Source organism: Mycteria americana, chromosome 4, assembly GCF_035582795.1.
Source record: "Mycteria americana isolate JAX WOST 10 ecotype Jacksonville Zoo and Gardens chromosome 4, USCA_MyAme_1.0, whole genome shotgun sequence".
Classification (NCBI taxonomy): Eukaryota; Metazoa; Chordata; class Aves; order Ciconiiformes; family Ciconiidae; genus Mycteria; species Mycteria americana.
This window is the reverse complement of record NC_134368.1, coordinates 45,827,248-45,845,252: the sequence shown is the minus strand read 5'-3', so window position 1 is coordinate 45,845,252 and position 18,005 is coordinate 45,827,248.

Below are 18,005 nucleotides of genomic sequence, written 5' to 3'. Positions count from 1 at the left end.
CATCACGTTTTGTATGACCTTTCATTGCTGGCAGCTTTTTCATTAGACAGATTTCAGTTCTAGGTTTAAGTCAAAGGTCAATGTTTCCAACACACCCCTTCTCTCAACAGGCAAGTTAAAGACAGCTGTTCCACCGGAGACTCCACTCCTGCGAGCGTGAAATAAGGCATTATTTTCTTGTTACTCCCAGCACATTGATTCAGCTGCACTCCCTCTCAGCAATTAAGAAATCCAAAGCATCTCTATACAAAAAGAAGTCCAAATAAAGTATTAACACAGTTAAATTACCGCTATGTCTTTCAGATGTGTAACTTCAGAAAGAGCACATAACACAGAACAAACCACAGGTTTGCTACATAAACATTTAGGAAAAGACATCATAGAAGAAATTAAGTATGTCTGCAACCCAGTATCATTATCCAAGAAGTTTAATGAATTAGGAATTTTTTTTTCTCCCCAAAAAAGCCAAAACAAAATAAAAGCTCAGAATTACTTTAAAAGCTTCCAACAAAAATTAGAGGAAAAAGATGACAAGGAAAGTTTTTGGGTTTGTTTTAAAAGTGTTCCTCAATTTAACCACGTAACCAGGTTCCTCTCCAGCCAAGCTGTAGGGACGCACGGAAGCAATCAGATACTTTAAAGAAGTGCAGTCCAAGAATTCCCCCCCTGCACTCTGGGGAGTTAATGGTGCTACATACGTGGCCCTGGAAAAAAACAGGTTCCAGGCATACAAACTACCATGTTATAGTCTACTAAACATTAAACAAGCATACAAAACAAACAACATGTAAATGGCAAACTGCTTTACATAGTATAAACAACCTAAACAAAAACTGCTAGACAGGAAATCTATTTGTCTCTTACGCAGTCTTTCCCACTTGGTTGTTGCATACGTTTCAACATATACTGAATATAAAGCATGTTCAAGTACTTAAGTCCAAATGTTTATCTCGATGCTTATACTTTTCAGTCTGAAAAGACAGTTCACAAAAATATAGCATGTGCCATACGGCTACTCTTCTGGCTTGCAAAATGCCTCTTGCTCACCAGACGTGTTCTTGACATAATTGTCTGAACTCTATAAAAATAGCTTCTTCTTGCTGTCCCCTATTTGGTCTCTATACTTCCTGCTTATTATCTAGTCTGAAGTTAACATCAGCGATAATGTACCTCTTGAGAAAAGAGGGAACCTGACAGCGATAATGCCACGTTTTGGTGCTGAAATGGCCAAGAAGGACAAAGGTCAAACAGCCTCCTGCGCTCCCAAGGTTTCTTAATCACATCAAAGGATGCTGGTACCTTTAGGGATGCTGCATGCCCATTTAAAAATGCCTATATTAAAAATAAGTAATAATAAAATATATTAAATAATATACTAGAATTGCATTACTTTGATGTATTGATATCATTCACCATTTTAAAAATAATTTTATTAATATAACTTATAATGTTGATATATTACAATAAAAAATAAAAATAAATGTCTATATTAAAAATAAATTTCCTAATTAATAAAAGATACTCAGTAACTCACTGTCCAGTCTTTTTCCTTCCCCTCTGACCTGTTCTTCATTTATTGTTTAAATTTTAGTATTCTGGTGTCACACAAAACTTTTCAAAACCATAAATTGTTTTAGCCCATTTCTTCTGGCACCTCCTAACCCTATCAACAGTTCTCGTGTCGGTAGGGAAACTGAAGGCTGTTCCCGTCTGTGGCTGGGCAGTGGTTTAATTTCAGCGTGAAACGAGTATGCATTAGATAGTGTTGGGAAAGGTACTGTAGCAAAATTCTACATCAATTCTTATGAAAGGGGAAGATACCCGCTTGCAAATATCCCACTCGTGCTCATCTTTCCAAAGATTTCATTCACGCACAGTCTCACACTCACATACACACAGGTGACACGTATGCCTACGTGGTCTGGCCAGGATCACCTGTATGTGACAAAGAGGACAAGAGGCACCAGCTATCAAGTCCTCACCGTGTTTCTGGGTTTCTTTTCGATAGGCAACAACAAACTAGTTTTTGGATGGATCTCCATAGCATTTAGGAGCCAGCAGCCATTGTGGGGTGGTCCTCCGCACCAGAATCCTGCTTATACCTCAGCCTCCATAATCTTGGGCCAGGTTGTTTCCTACTCTGTTTCTCTTCATTTGGAATATATACAGTCTATAGTCTGTCTTTCTGTTGGGTGGGGGGAAAAGAAATGGTACACATGACAAGCTTCCTCTGACAAGTCATCTGCTCTATGGTCTTATCAGATGGCAGGCGTTCTGGTCTTGACATAAATAACACATTCCTCAATCTTACCACTGGGAATAGTGGACTGGGAGCTGCATCCTTGGAGAGTTGTTCTTCATTATCCATACAGGCCTTCCTTTTAACCCTTCTGCTGCTGCTTCTGGTGCTTAAACATACTTTTCCATTCCTGAATCATTCATACTAACCCTAATATTTCTATTACAAATCTCTACAAAGGGTTCAGCAAAGGTAAGTCCAGCCATCACAAATGGCAAACTGTCATTCCTGGAAATCTTAGCAAAGAAGCTAAAAGCTGATGACCATCAAAAAAAAAAAAAAAAATCTCTCAACCCATGCAACTAGTCCTAAAGAACTGAGGTGCCTGATGGTCCTTGCAGGAACTTGTAGTTGTGTTGCTATGTTCCACGGTAATTAAAGAGCTTGGTTTCTAGCTCTAACTATCTGGTCCCTTCCTCAGGAACTGAAATCAGTTATAAAAATCAAGTGTGGGTTGATTCAACTGACAACGGAAATTGTCGTATTTTGCATAAATTGTAAAATGCGATATCCAATGGAAATTGGCAAAAGGACTTAAAAATCCCATAAAGCACTTTTCTTTTTACGAAAAAGTGTTAACTATGTCACAATAAATATTATTTGAAGACATATTTCAGAACCGTTGAAAATATAAAAGCAGCGGAACAGAGCCTACCCAAGATATTTTCACTTAACAAAGAGGAATGGAACTTCACAGCCAAACTTGCCAAAACCATGATGTTTGCCAACTGAAATGTGTAAAGACAGAAGCGAGGCGTGCCGTAGAGACAATCGCACGTGCTCACCCCCACTCTCCATGGCCTGGGCCCTGCCTGCCCACAAGCTCCCATGCCACCACACACTCAGCTCTGTTCCTATTGTGGGTGTTTCCTCTACTCATAACTGAAACACTGATCTAGAGCCAACCTCCAGGACTGAGAGCTGGACATCACCTGGGTTTATTTTAATTCTGTTTTCTTGATGCCAATCTGCAAATATATTTCTCCATTATCCCATAAACTTTAGGGTTTTGTCTGTCTTTATGACAATGTAACATAAAGGAGTGTTTCCAAGGGATAATTAAATACCAACGCGCAGTATCTTTATGGGTAACAGCTGATATTTTTCCTCATAAAGAACACTTTTACTCCCTGCCTTTAAAGCATTTTTCTCCTCTGTCTTGATTTGGGCCATGAACCAGAGAGCACGCTATGTGCTCAGGACTTTCCACAACACCGATACTGATACGTGGGTAGGTAATCCTTTTCCCTAAAGCAAAGGTTTTTGGCATCTGTTCAACAACTGTTTATCAACTACACATACTTCAAACAGCTAACAGGCCTCACATGTAATACTCTTCGCTAACTGAGAACTCAAGTTCTCAACAAATACAGTAAATTAATATCTACAGTACATAAGCTAACAAAATTAGGAAAGAGGACTTAGACTGAAGGAAGAAGTCTCCTGAGACAAAATAACCTGAGGAAGATAAAATAGAGAATCAAGGCAGAACTAGGTAAGTCACACTGAACATCAGATTCATTCTCAAATCCTCCAGTAAGTAAACAAACACTGATGTCCAGAAAGGCAACTAGACCAGCAGCTCCAGTTAGGCTTTCCGAAAAAGCTCTAAATTAACCATTTGTTATTGCTTTCTTTACAAGGTATGGTGTCAATCAAACAATTTCCAACCTAGGTATAAAACTATTCAGGGCATTCTTGTTAGAGAAAATTCCTTAATTGGATGCCAGCAATGCTTCCTGGCAGGAGTGCTCACAATTGTCAAATGTTTCGCTAGCTGAAAAGGCCTCTATTTGTTATTTTGGAGTACTTGCAGTACCTGCCAGTTCTGCAATCCTTATAACATTTGTTACAGGACAAAACATGAAGCCTAAGCTTAAAATGCTGACTGAAAGGCAGAGAAAATGGTTTGATTGCTAACGTTTTGAATACTATGCCAAAAATAAGCAGTAAGTTAGTTCAACTTGAACATTGTCAAAACCAGATCTTGCTTGACACTGTAGTAATGAGAGGTATGGCAAAATATTCACTTTTCCAGCACCATGAAGTTCAAGATATTCAAATCATGTCATGCAAGCTGTGTGGAGCTTGTGCCTGTTTATGCCAGCCTCAAAGCTGAGAAAGACTTGGTGAGTTTGTCTGGAAGGATGCTACCATTGTCCAGGGAGAGAAAGAGTAGCCACTTACAGCACTGGCAGATTTGTACACTCCCACAGCATATGACAGATAGTAGTTACCACTGGGGAAAGGCTATCATATAGTTACTGCTATATGTGGTACTAACACAGTAGCTATATTACAGTAGGGGTAAATATCATCATATTGAAAAGTTGGAAAGCATGTTCTTTGTTGCTTCAGCATTAAAAAAAATTGAGGTAATAGCAGGATACTTTACATTCCTTACCTGTGAAAAAGATCAACCCTCTCAGGTCCACTTGAGAACAATTCCTTTCGTTTTGCAGGAACAAAATATATTTTATGTTTTCATGTTCACAACAGAAGTGGCTAGTAGGAGTTAGGATAAGAATTTGTAAGCTTGTTTGTAATCCCACATCTACTGCTTAATGGTTAGTTTGTCAAGGGTGTATATTTGGATATTTAATTCTTTGGGCTCTTTCCAACCTACGTGACTATTCAGGTTTTGAAGCTCCTCTACAGTCTTCTCCTCATTGCCTGTCTGAGCAGGTGAACCTATAAAGAAATGGGTACGTGTTGTATGAAAGCTGTTGAAACAGCATTAGCTTACAACTTGATGGATCTCATCTCATTCTAGACACAAGCACAGAGGATAGGCCATGCCACTGTCACAGACTGAACAAACTTGAAAACAATTTTAAATGCAAAAACAGAAGTGTAGTAACTGTGTCTGACAAGAAACCTACACCCCTGCAAGACAAAATGTTGCATTTAATCACCATCTGATGTTATGCTTGAAAAATGTATCTATTTCATTCAGATAAAGTCCTTGCTGGAACAGATATAGCCAAAATTATTTTGATATGCCTGTCTACTCCTAGATTTCTACAGTTGGAAGAAAAATCCCAGCAGTTAAGCTGATATTTCTGATCATAACAATGGCTGAGGTTTCATATACTTTTAAATGGAGTGTGAGAAGAACAAGTGTGGCAGCTCTGAGAGCCCAGAAGTAAAGAACTTCTGCCCACTGTATTAGCAATACTATTTGTTATGAGACTTAATAGCATCTATAACCATGACTATGATAACAATCACAAATACAACATTTCAGAGAATGGCATACCACAAAAAGCAAAGCAATCAGAATATTCTAACAGATTTGCAAAGAAGCAGGGCTAATACACTTCTGGAATTCAGAGACATATTACAGGCAATGCAAGAAAAAAAAATAAAACACTCAATGTATACCAGTAGTAAAAATCAATCATATTGCTTTCTCCATTTGCGGATAAGAAGTGAGTAAACACATCATGATGGATGAGAAAGAACCTGTTCCTGAAATTGTCTCTCTATAGATTATCGATCATCTACCACAAGGAGCAAAACCTCAAAAACTTCACCAGAATCTGCCACACAGATTGGCTATTTTGCCACCACAGAGGGCTGGAAAACCTGTAAACACATCAGCTGTAAATGAAAGCTGACTGTTACAGAAAGCATCCTGAGAAGCCCTCTGAAGAAAAGACATCGGGACAAGTCGGAAAAAAACAAAACAAAACAAACAAACAAAAAAAAATTGACCCTGTGCCACTTAAGCTTCCCCTACTGCCTACCCCTCTTTGCCACATATTATGTTATTCCCCAGTGAAAAGGATTCAACTAAACACACATACGTACACCTATACAGTCTCTGACGGATGTCAACAAATGGCACTTCTACAAATCTTCTGTTATTTCCTACAGCATGTAGACATGTATTTAATCCTGGGAAAAAGGGCTTTTACCTTTTCTGTAACTTTGCTTAAGGTTCTGAAGAGAGAGAATTAGAGAAAGCAGTTTTCTGTTTTAATTCCAAACACAGAACAAATACTGAAGCATTTACTCCTCCATAAATGCACATTAGCATGGGGTAAAGAGTTCCAGGATTAATTAAGATGACGGGTATTTTAAATCACTGTAGCTTGACCTATCTTCTATAAACAAAGCGTAGGTCCCTAGTACCCAGTAACGCCCCGCAATATCTGAACAAGAAGAAGAGTATTTGAATTCCTGACTGTGGAAGGCCAGGACAAAGGAGCCCAAAGAGCCTCCACATTCAGAGTTTAAGTATCTTCGTGTCCCACTAACAGCCAAAGACCTCATCTTGGCAATCTCCACAGACGGAATTACGTGGGCTGGCGATGCAGGATTACCACCTTTCCTTGCTTTTTTCCTCCTTCAGTTCAGGACATGCCTCTCCAGTACACAAAAGACCTCTACACAGATGAGTACGAGCTGCTCCAGGACCAGCACGAGCTACGTTTTTGCTAATCAGGCCTGTGAAAGACAGCCAGCAAGTCGGACAACAGTCACAGAAACACAGAATTATGTCGCTTCTGGACTGAAGGCAGAGCCCAGACAGCTCTGAATATGGGGAGGAAAAAAAAATTGTGTTAAACTAGCCAATGATTAGAATAAGGTGGAGATGACAAAGATTTAACCTATGTTAAGGGAGAGCATTCTGGGATGCTACTCTAAGATGCTTCTCTTCACCTCTTTCTCTTTCTTCTCTCCCTTCTCCTCCCCAATCCCATCCTTCTTTTTCCTTTGGAACCCTTATGATTTCAAGTAATTTTTTTTTTTTTAAAGGCTAAAAAGAATTAACAGGATGAGAAAACAGTTTTCTGGAAGCTCTACCCAGGATGTTTCCTTGGCCATGAATAATTACACTGGTTTTGAAAACAGCATTGCTCTATTTCAGTTGCTGAGCAGGTGGTCTGTTAAATCTTAAAAGTTATGCCTGTTAGTTAAGTGTTTGTGTAAATATTTCATTAAGCTTCCCAGCTTATAATAAGCATTGCTGAGCACTATTTTATGCAACACAGGCTACAGAAATTATTCTACCAAGGGAAAAAAAAAAAAAAAAAAAGATGAATGAGAATTGGATAACCACAATTCTTTTTTTTTTTTAAATATCAAAGGGAAAAAAAGATTGTGAATTCTAAATTAAATGTGCCTGTTTGGGGAAGATACATCTTGTTTCATCTCATCATCTTATAGCCTAGGCAAATAAGCACACATTATCTCTTTGTTCTCTTTCTTATAATCTCATTCAATTATTTTTAAAAAATCTTTTCTTAAAAAACTACTTTACACATAGTTTAAGAAAGTATAGGACATGTTCTTCCACAGCACCTTACCATAAATGAATTTATTTCTTTAACAGATTTTGTCATCACAAAACATTATTAATCTCTCTGTGTTCCAAAGCAATAAAGATAAAAGGCCTTAACCATGAGCAGCTTTTAGCTCCTTCGATGTGAACAGTCACTCCATTTGTATTTCCATAAAGATGAGGGATCCCGTCAGGTTGACTGTTGCTCTCCCAGGCAATTAAACACTACCAGAAGTTGCCTAGTTTCTCTGTCAATTTTGCAAGCCATCATCTGTTTTACTTCCTGGCATTTCCCCCCTTCGCAAGTGATTTAAACCATCCTAAGATGTAAATAACGTACAGGATATTAATTATACTTTAAACAGCATTTTTATTACTATTTTTTTCTTTTTGCTTGTAACATTGAGAAAGGAAACCTTTCCCTCAGAGAATTTTAATTATCGTGTTCTCAGATGTCTGCTATATTATTTGTCCTTTGGTGAAATTAAGAAACTCTCCTATTATTAGCCCAAAGAGCAAAATTGCCTGTCGCAATTCTTACTAGTTTGTCAGCATAGAAGAGTGTAATTTATTGGCCTTGCAGTAACAAAGTTTTCTACACTTCATGAGAATTATTGTAGGGATGGTGAGGCATAAAGTTATAATTTAGAGATCCAAAAATAGGCTTCAATTCTTATTCAACTAAAGGTGAAATGGAAAAATAAGATATTTTGGGGGGGGGGGAAGATAGACTATTCTGTTGTCTATTTCCAGTAAAGTATCTGCATTCTCCCTGTGCATTTTTAATGCAGCAAGACCTGTGATGATTGCACACGGAATTACAGACAACATAATGCTTGAAGCACCATCATGGAACTGCATAGCCAATACAGTACTAAAGTACGGAGAACCTTCCAGCTCTATAATAACTGTTTCAAGGGAATAAAAGTGACTCATACTGCTGCAAAGGTCCTACAGAGAGCACAGCACTACAGAGCAAAGCAGAAAGGGAACTGGACTAAGCTTCACACTACTCCGCATTTATACGTACATAGGAAGCTAGGTCTGAGGCTAAATTATAAAAAGCAAGAGCAGAATTCTCCTTTACCAATCTGCTAAACCAAAAAGCATCCATTATAATGTAATTTTATTTCCTGAATAATATTGAAGGTTACTAAATATATAGACCTGACGTCTGGGGATCTTTCTGAGCCAGGTACTTACAGGCAGAGCTGGCACAGTCTCTACAGCAAACAAGCACTAAAATTCCTTCAACTTCAGATGCAATCAACTAATTCTTCTGCAGCTTTGATCCTGACTTTCAGATTTGGGCATCCAGAAAAGGAGAGAAATACTCAGAGAAAAAACATCTGCAAACACTCTGACCAGCACCAAACAGGACCTATGTGGGTAGAAAAGAATATAAGCCTTATCTCCAGAGTAACATTTAGCTGTCTGACTACAAAAAACACTTCTCCCCTAGTAATCCCTGCCTCATTCACCATGCACAATAAAATGAGGCTAGAGCTCTACAGATAAAAATGTCATACAGCTCTGATTTATCCCCAGCACATCAGAATTTTGTGCAACAGTTCCATGGAAAGCGGGGAGAAAGTATGGAAAAAAGTAATACACGCAGTTGTAGTACATGCTCATATACACCCAAGAAACCTGCAGAGCAACTATAGTCTGCTGTAATAGCCAACGTAGGTAACAGTGCCGAGGTGTTACCACCCGTATGACCAAGAACTCAAATCAACGGGACATTTTGTCTACGCTGCCATCAGACTAGCACCTCAGATTGTGCTCCTGGCTTCATTTGGACACACCTGCCTGTCTGTCTTCCTTCACCCTCTCAAATGGCACAAGCAGGGTTGAGCCGATGGTCTTCTTAACTAGCTCCTTGTCATCTCCTCTCTCTGGTATCCTCATCTGAATCACGTCCTGCCAGATCAATTCTTATTTTATTTTCCAGTACATCTCACTTTTCTAGCCTAGACCCTGAATATCACTTCCCCTTCCTACAGTTTCACTCCTGGGGTTTCAAGCACTCATCTCTCCAGGTTTGTTCTCTTCCCTACCGTTTTCTCCTAGGTTCACTTTCACAGGATCCTTCCTTCTAAGCAGCTTTCTCTTCCAGAGCTCCTGGGCACCGGGCAGCATGTGTCAGTAGGGCTGCTCACACCCTCATCTCCCACAGCCCAAATGACTCAATGTTTGTGATTTCAGAGAAATCCCATTTTGGCCCAGCCATTAAATTTTAGAAAGGTTTCAGGCAATGAAGTCTACGTCTTCCCAGCACGAGAACAGGTGTTTTCAAGGTCTGCTATTTTCCACAAGCAAATACATCTTCTGAGGAAGGGGAGAAATGCATTCCTTGCACAAGAATCAATCCACTTTGTTTCAAGGCCCCGTCCTGAAGCATCAGTGCATGTAAGTTTCCAATAGCATTTGACAGTTATCTTTTTCCCCCAGCTCAGCTCTCTAATCTTGCCAAAACCTTCAAAAATTTTTGCTTGAAAAGACTGGCACGCATCACACGGGGAGTTTAAAGCCCAGCAAAAGGAGTAAGTAACAATGACCGGTGTCACTTCTCAAGGAAACTGAACTTTGAATAGATGATTAGGGTAAAAGAAGAGTATTCATCATTTATCACAACACATTCTTCAACTATCATTTCAACTATCTATTTCAGAACTTTTACCCACAAAAACTCCTTTCTAGCTTTTTGCAGCAATTTTAGATTTCCACATGTTGAAATTTCCATTGCCTTTCCATGGAAAATTCTGCTCTCTCCAAATTGTTTTCACTTTGTTGTTGTTGTTGAAACTGGTTGCTTCTGTTTGAAAAACCTATCTCCATGCCATCATGGAGACAAAGAGCCACATCTGCTGTCAAATATACTTTCATGATATTGATGCATTCATTTTATGTGAATTATTATTTTAGGAAAATACTACAGAAAATAATTCCCTTCCTCCATGAATTTAGTTCCTTGCTCTGGCAGGCATCTCATCATCTTTATGAAAGCTTTTTCATAAATTTCTTAGACTCTACTTTCATGTAGTAAGATATGGTTTGATATACACTACCTTCAATTGGGAGGCTATTGTATTGATAAGAAACCCTATTCTAATTTCTAGAGTAAATTTATACACAGCCAATATGCTCATTTGCTCTCATATCAGCATTGTCTTATTCTAAGTAATTCCTTCCTTGTGAGTAACCCCACGTATTTATAGAGCACTCGTATACCCTCTCAAATTTCATCTTATCAAAGAAGTCAAGCGCCCAACTAATGACACAGTACATGTCAAAAAAGATTGACAGTATGTTTTGTTTCTTAAGATGAAAATTGGTCTCATTGACAGTTTAGTTACACAAACAGCTATGTAAGCACAGCTGAGGCAAAGGGGCCTTTGATCTGTCACACCTCCTTAGTACCAGTCTCTCTGGTAAATTCCTAATACCTTTTTTTAATTTTCTTTTACCATTATGCACAGAACTATCCTTTCCTCCAAAAGCAGTTTAAGAACTCGAATAACACTGACAGCAAAACCATAATCCTGCAGTCGCCTGGATTAATTTTTCCCCTCTTTCTTAAAAAAAAAGTACACTGCCCTGTTAATGTCTAATTAGCCAGCCACTCCACTTTCCAGCAGACCTGCGCTCAGATTCCACCTTGATTTCCCTTTCCATACTTCTATGCCTTTTCCTATAGGTAACTGTAATCACTTGGTGTAAAATGTGGCACACAATCAAGTTTTTAGACAAACCTGGACCTTTAATGCTTCCTCATCCCCACTCTTGGAAACACATCTGATGAACTTTGTGCTACTTACTCCAATACCCTTTGCAGGCTCTAACTCAGCTTGACAGTTTCTCTGTGCAGGCTCCCGTCTCCAGTCCTAAGGCACTGAAAAATCTAGTTGCGAGGATGAACACAATCATTCTTTCATGAGTTCGAATGTATCTTAATGACAGCTTTGCAGAACATGCATACGTTTACCCGTGGTTTAAAAAGAAGTAATTATAATTGTTACAGCCTTTAGAAGTAGTCTAAGTTCTTAAAGATGCATAAAGACATGTTGGTGGCAATTCTGGAAAAAAAACTGAATTCCATGCCATTAGCTACAACATTGCCACAGGCAATCACAAGCACTCCCTCAGTTTTTGTTTTGTAACTATGATCATTACCTGGATTCCTCACAATGTTTCAGTAGTGTTGGAACCTGTACTGTAGCTTAGTGCTACTGATTAGACCTTTAACTGAAGGATGATCATGTTCAAGTTTTAAAATAAAAATCTAACTTGTCTAGACCTGACAGGTCATGCAATACATTTTGTGTTCCACAGCATAAAGCCAAACAAGGAGGCAGCAAGCATGTGCTCTAAAACAATTAATTTCTTTTCATTCCTGCATATTATTGAATAAAATATTTTCATCACAAGCTTACTCTTTAAAATTCCCATAGAAAATGAAGATGGTTGTATACTGTCAGATTATGCGATAAAAGCTCATCTGCACCCCAGCAAAGGAGCACAGAGAGACAGTGGGAGGTGGGGCAGCGCAAATCATCCCCTGCCTAGCTCCTCCCAGGCCCATCACAGGAGCAATCAGCCCATCAGAGGCCCATCTCTACAAGCCCAGAGGACCACAGGGATGCAGAATGGCAGGCAGGAACACAAATTAGGGACTTGGAGGAAGGGAGGCCCCATCCAGACCCTCCCAGGGCTGTCCCAGGAGAGACTCGGTGCCAGTGTCCAGGTGTGAAACCCATCACGATGAGTCAACATCAGAGCACCTCTTGGTCAGAGGGGGGTCACCGTCCAGGGGTGTGGGACACATTATGGGATTCAGGGGAAGAGCATTTGGGGATTGCACAGGACTTACTATGGGATGTTTACAGGAGGAACCAAAGGCAGGGACAGGGATGGATTTACATGATTCGGGGAGGAACAAGTGTGAGAAAACAGAGGAGTAAGCGGATAAAAAGGGCCAGTTGCGTGCAAATAGTTTGCTGGTTGAGTCACTTGCCTTGCCATGCCCAGCGCCTGATCAGTGTAATCTGTTCTATCTGCTTATTAAATCCTTTCTAATTCTTTTCTGGGTGAGGGGCTCTATTCATTATGTGTTTGTGCACAGGGGTCTGAGTGCAGCAACTGGGGCGGGATGGCCAGCCACTGGAGAGACTGGGGCGAGTGCCTTTAAGTGCCAGCCTGGGGTGGGTCATGGGGACACGCGTGTCCGCGGTGCAGCACCTGGAGTGGGTGCAGGCATGCACGGACGTGCATGGGTACTGGGAACACACGTTCAGCCTTGCTGCTGGTTGGACCCAGGGCATGGAGCTGTGGCAGCCTCACCCCTCAGGCTGTTGGATCTGGCCCGATATTTTCCCCTAGCAAGAGGGAAGAAAAGGCTTCTGAAAAGTTAAACACAGCACATGCTTAAAACAAGATTTTCGTTTCCCATTCCACATACAGGGATCATCATCCTTCATTCCATATCTCGATTCTGTCCCTTTTCCACTCAGATCATTTCAGCCCTTTCATATCAATCTTCTTGTATCATAGATATTTCCTCCCCTCCTTTTCACTTCCACCCTACCCCTACCTCAGACTTTACGGGTTCGTTTTCCTTTAATTTGCTAGGGCCTTTCTCCATTTTCTATAATCTTACCTTCGCCTTCCTCTCTACGAAATTCTTTTTATCATTTCCTCTTTAAATTCCTCAGCCACCCTTTCGTGAGGGATAAAAACTGCCCCTTACACATTCTGTCATTTCTCTTCAGCTTTCTTCCCGCTTGCCAAAATTCATTCTTTGTAACATTGCCTTTCACTCTCTTTCAAAGAGAAACACATGCAATTGAGGCGCTCTTCTTCTTACTTAAATAAAACATGGCTATTTTCAAACACTTAGTGACTGAACAGGGTTTGTATTAAAGTTTTTTCACAGAAGGACAGAATAAAATCAGCAGACTATTACTACGAATGCAGTTCAAAAGACTCAGAAAAATTCAGAAAACAGTTTCTCACAAAGTGCGGAGACTGCTCACGTAACAAGCCCACCAAGAATATACCCAAGGTTTAGCCATTTCTTTTCCCCCCGTCCGCTGTGTGTGGCTGCAGAAGAGAGACCATTTTCACATACTCCTCTTGATAGAATTTGATTTCTCAGACTTCGCTCTACCTTAAGTCACCCACCTTACCAACTTCAGTATACCCACATATGATTGCAAAGTTGAATTAAGTCCTTTAGTCTAGCAAGAGTTTATCAAAGAGCTTTTATCTTTTTGAAGCATTTTTGCCTCAAACGGACAGCCAGTCCCCTTCTTCCAGCTCCACAGAATACTGCATCCAGCTGGCTGTGAAGACTGGCATGAGAGGCATGTGGAGATGGAATTAGTTTGGCTTTTTTGCAGATATGTCATCTTCCATCCAATTGCTCATATTGTTTGTTAGGACTTCCACTAACTTAAGACATTGATTTTACCGTTCAATTTTAAAAAAGGTACTATACAAACAAGGAAGATGCATTTTAAACATAACTCTACAGGACTGAAAATATTTATCCGCTTTATAGAAAAGCATCTGTCTTCGTGAAAACTCATACCCATCAGCTAACTCTAATGACTGTTTACCCACATGTAGAGCTAGCACAGAGAAGGACAATTTGATACTGTTATTACGTAGAGGAACTTTCTACACTGCATTGAAACTATTACCACTCCCCAGAAGAACAAGGCAGTCATGTTAGCTGACCCGTGTTTGCCTGCACTTGGCACAAGAGCTTTAAACGGAAGAGACCACACCACTGTGAGGAGACAGCAGACATGCTTTGAAGGGGGTTGGCACTCGGGAGAGCCATGCTTTAGGTTTCTCTCCAAAGAAGCAGCACAGACCCTCTGAGCCTGAAGGAGCAAAGAGGTAAAGCAGCATATTGTCCACCACAGGCCAGGACGGGAATGTGCCTGCATTCATAGATTACATGGCAAGGACTGGTCACGCAGCCTGATGCCAGTTTCACATATCGGAAACGTTGAAGCACAAGGTCTTCCCTTGGAAACCATAATCATCCCTGTCCTATGAGGGCCCAAGATCAGGAAAGCATGGTTAGATTCTGTCCTGCTACACACTATTCTGTGCTAACATGTGGGACTTTCATGCCACAGCCCACTTCTCAGCAAGGGTTTTTCCTTACTCCAGGTGATGGCATCAAGGTCCTTGAACAGCAGAGCAATAGAGAGCTCACTGCAACTGCCTCTGCCCTCAGCCGACCCCGATAACCAGAGAGCTGGAGTTCACCTCGTGTTCTTCTGCTACGCAAATGGGTTCCAGCCAATGAGTTCCAGCAATACACCAGGATCAATGCTGCAGTCCATGTTATTCTCCCAGCCTCCTTTCATCATACTTATCAAGTCCTACAATGTCATACACTGGGCTTGGGCTGCCCCTTAAAACTCTGACCACGTAACACATGCGCACCCTTGTCCTGTCAGAAGACAGCTCCAAAAGTTCACTTCTCCTTTGGCTAGAAATCTTATCCTAGTCCTTATTTTATTACTACTTGATCTCATGCCAAAATTTTGCCCCTTAGGTTAGGGATCTATCTAGTTTGGCTCATGTTACATCAATTTTACATCTAAATCAATGTATTGATAATTTTTTTCCTCTTTGAACCCTTCTTCCATGTTAAAGAAGTCCCTTTCTTCCATAACACCATTGGTATTTCAAAAATTCCATCTGGAAAAGACTTCAGAGAAGAATACCTTGGGGGTGGGGGTGGGCAGGAAGAACCCTATCTCCCATGAGACCTGCAGTCATCAAGCCATCTCAACGTAAACTACGCTCCATGGAGGTCAAGGAAGCTGCTCCCATGACTGCAAACATGGCCTGGCTTTCCCTCACTGTGCTTTCATTTGGAATCTCCTCTCCTGTCCTTTAGAGAGCTGAAGGGCAGAAACAGGAAAACAGGGATTAGTACACTATTGACCTCAAATACATTTTCACTCAATGACACAACATGACCAAAACAATTATGACATGCACAGAAGCTATCCCCTACATATCCTCACCGGGAGCCCTAACCAGACAACACCACGACGATTACATTTCCACAAGTTCCTGCAGAACCATGGTGCCACCTCCCTTCCCCAGCTTGTCCCCTCTACACCTGTGTAACACAACATGAAGTTGGGAAACAAGGAAGCAGTTAATTGTAATACTTTGATAGACATCAAAAAGGATAGAGAAACCGTTCCTCTGAGGAAAATGGAAAGCCTTACAGGAAGTCAGTCAGTGACCACTGCCTTATTTAAAGAACTTAATTTTGCAATGGAGGTAAACAGACAAAGAAGAGTGTTGCTCTGAACTGCAAATGAAACATGCTTCTGGTTTTTAGATTTTCAAACTGAGCTGATGAACAGATTGGAAGTACTTAAGCTGTTCAGTGTTCTGAAGTACTTTGTACCCCACGTTTCCCACCATGTCCCACATTGCCCAGTATTTTAATACAGTCAAATATTACATACCCTTTTTGCAGAAATCATGTTTGACATCTAATTTTGTCTACGTAGAAGTTCATTTGAAGGTACAAATAGTCCAAACTTGGATTTCTGGATTGCTGGTGGGCAATCGTAGAAACATTCCCAGTACATCCTACCCTCCTTGATCTGCCAGACTTAAGTTACATATTTTATTCTACCAAAGTCTGAGGATTTGAACTACCATTTTTTCTCCACAAAGCACAATCACATTGCTTTGAAATGAATAAATGAAACAAAGTCAACTTAATATCATACAGTTTGGCTTTGCAAAAATGCACACACTTCTGCCTAATATGAAGTTTTAACAATTGTTTCACATTTTATAAAAATACCAAGCTATTACTTGCCTTTTAAAGAAATATAAAGAATGGATTTAAGTCTTATAAACCAAAACCTCCACAAGTTAGAGAATTTCCAAGCTACCATTGATTGCATACAGCTAACCTACAGTAACACCACTTTTCCTTCCACACCACGCATTATATTATCAGGAAAAGTTTAGACAGCACAAAACTGTCCTTTCTTCTTTATCTTAAAATCTCCAGTAACAGCTGCAACTAGCTCCATTTTCTTTGCTCTTCTTTCTTTGCTTTATTGTTTCTTATACAGGATGGGTAGGTGCATATTCACAGAACATTTTGGCAGATTCAGAAAGAACAACTGCCTCTAACCGCCTGCTCAGCGCTGCCTGTGCAGACAGACAGACGCACAGAGCACACAATACAGCCAGCTACCTCACTCCAAAGCACTAAAAGTTCAGCCAAGTCAGTACAGGGTAGCAGCTACCGAGCTAAGGTGCCATGTTGTGCTGTACTTCCCACCACCCTCCCAGGGCAGGCATGGCCACGTGTCACAGGGACAGACAGATATAGATGGGTCAATCCTGGAAGACATTCTTGTGAGGAAATCTGGCAACAGACAAGCAAAGTTAATGGGACAAAATTCAGGCAGGAACATTATAACTCTTCCTACACACAAGCTACCAGAAATGCTTTCGATGCCTTGAATGCCACACTCCTTGTGCAAAAACATTGCTTTTGTAAGATTATTAAAGAGCTATAAATGTAGCATCATCTTCAATGTAAAATCAGAAACTTTTTCAATAGTCACCTAGTCTGAAATTAACTTTATACCCTTCCGCAGCTCAGCACTGCCAAAACCCCTCACAATACAGTACAAGACCTATCGTGCACACCTGTCCTACAACCAAAGGGATAGCACTCTGGCAGTACAATTGCCCAAAGCACCTTTAATGCCTTTGCATTCCAAGAACCTTTCCATAGAAGGAACTATATGAAGTTACAAGTAGCATTGAAATACCCTAGAGAGGTGTGAAACGACATGGAATAATACAATACTATCAAACTCCCTACTATTTCCAAACCGTGGAACTCTAATTAATGAGATTTAAGTTTCAGTGTATGGCTGGCTGCCAATGAATTTGGAAAAAAAGGCAATGCACCATTAAGACGGCTACACAAAACAAGGTACAGTTATTTTATCATTTCGTATTGCTGTGACTGTATCATATAGTCTTATTTTTTAACAGGTGTTTATTCCTCTTTCCTGAAGAATCTGATATAAACTGCTGTAATACCACACACCCCCTGGAATAAAATCCCCTTTTCAATTACCAACGATTTGGAAAAATACTATCCAGCGGAAGAGATGTCCTTTTTCTGGCCTGTGATCACTCTGTTCACTTTAAAGGAATGCACCTCATTAACCCTGATAATTAACAAGGTTATTCTCATCACATAAAAGGTTTAAGTTCCTCTATTAAGTCATTATTTGAATTTGCACTGCTATTAAGATGATGAGGCTACTCTGGATTTAATTTCACATAACAAGATGTTTCTCTTTAACAATCCTAATTTTTTTCAAGTCAAGG